Raw genomic sequence first — 1,166 nt, 5'->3', positions numbered from 1 at the left:
TGCTGCTGAGAATGCCTCCATGGCCTTTGAACAAAAAACAAACCGTGCTATGGAAATTGCCGGTAATTGTCTTTACCTAAAGCTTCAGAGGGCGCACACCGGGCCTTGTGGTTGTGGGCGCCGTTTCATGCTGGGGTTCGCGTCCCCTGCTCTGCTTGGCACAAAGAATGGAACAGATCAGAGCCTCAGATCTGCGCGCACCTGTGGTCGCTGCAGGGAGGCAAGGCGGATTGCCACAAGATAAGGCGACAATGGAAAGTTTCTCACCTGAAAGGTCCGTGGAGGAGCCAGGAGGCCTGGGCGGCTGGGGGAGACTCATCCGCCCCCAGAAACAGGGAGTGAGGAGGAAACCGGCCCCTCCCGCCTAGGAACCCCCCGCCCCTCGCTCTTCATTTTTTCCCACAGTTTCTTCAACATCAACATGGAGGGATTCCTTTTACCCATTAAACGGCGATACCTGCCTTCATCTATCGATACTCTCCTCGGAGAAAACAAAAGGAGCAAACAGAACTTTGAAGATCAGAGGTTTTTCTTTCTGTTTTATTTTTTTGTTGATTTTTGTTTTTTCAAAAAAATCTTGATGTTCTAAAGATAGGCCCTTTGTTCACAGTCAAGGTACTCCAGGGCATCCCTCAGAGAGATCTGATTTCGTCAAGGCAGGCCTCCTGCCAGAGGCCACCTGATGGCACCCACAGAGGTCCTCCGGCCCATTCACTCAGCCTGCGGGCAACTCCTGCAGGAACCCAGGAGAGGAAGTCAAGCAGCTCTGCCTTGACTGGGGACAATGTCAATCTCTCTGAGCAAGGGAATTGGTTGCTGGGGCCCAGTGCAGGGCTTGGCCCACAGTGGGCCAGGGGCTACCCACAGCCTCCTGAGCTTCCAGGCCCTCTAGGGGTCAGGAAGCCCCCCTCGCCTGTGACTCTCACCAGCACCAAGGAAGGCCTGGGCCTGAGCCAGGCTGGGTGGGACACCCTGGGAGGGGGCTGACCACGGGCACGCGTGAGGAGGTGAGAACTCTCCAGGGACCTGTGAGCAACAGTGAGCTGGAGAGAAGAGGCCAACTGGGGAGGGCAGTGAGTGCCATGCTCAGTCATTCAATGTCCCTCTGGTTTTGTTTTCTTAGCCTTTTTTATGGTGAGAAAGAACACATTCAGAAATGTACACAA

The sequence above is a fragment of the Miniopterus natalensis genome, chromosome 4 (genome assembly GCF_054644295.1).
Source record: "Miniopterus natalensis isolate mMinNat1 chromosome 4, mMinNat1.hap1, whole genome shotgun sequence".
Classification (NCBI taxonomy): domain Eukaryota; kingdom Metazoa; phylum Chordata; class Mammalia; order Chiroptera; family Miniopteridae; genus Miniopterus; species Miniopterus natalensis.
The sequence above is the reverse complement of the archived record's forward strand: the minus strand, read 5'-3'. Positions refer to the sequence as shown.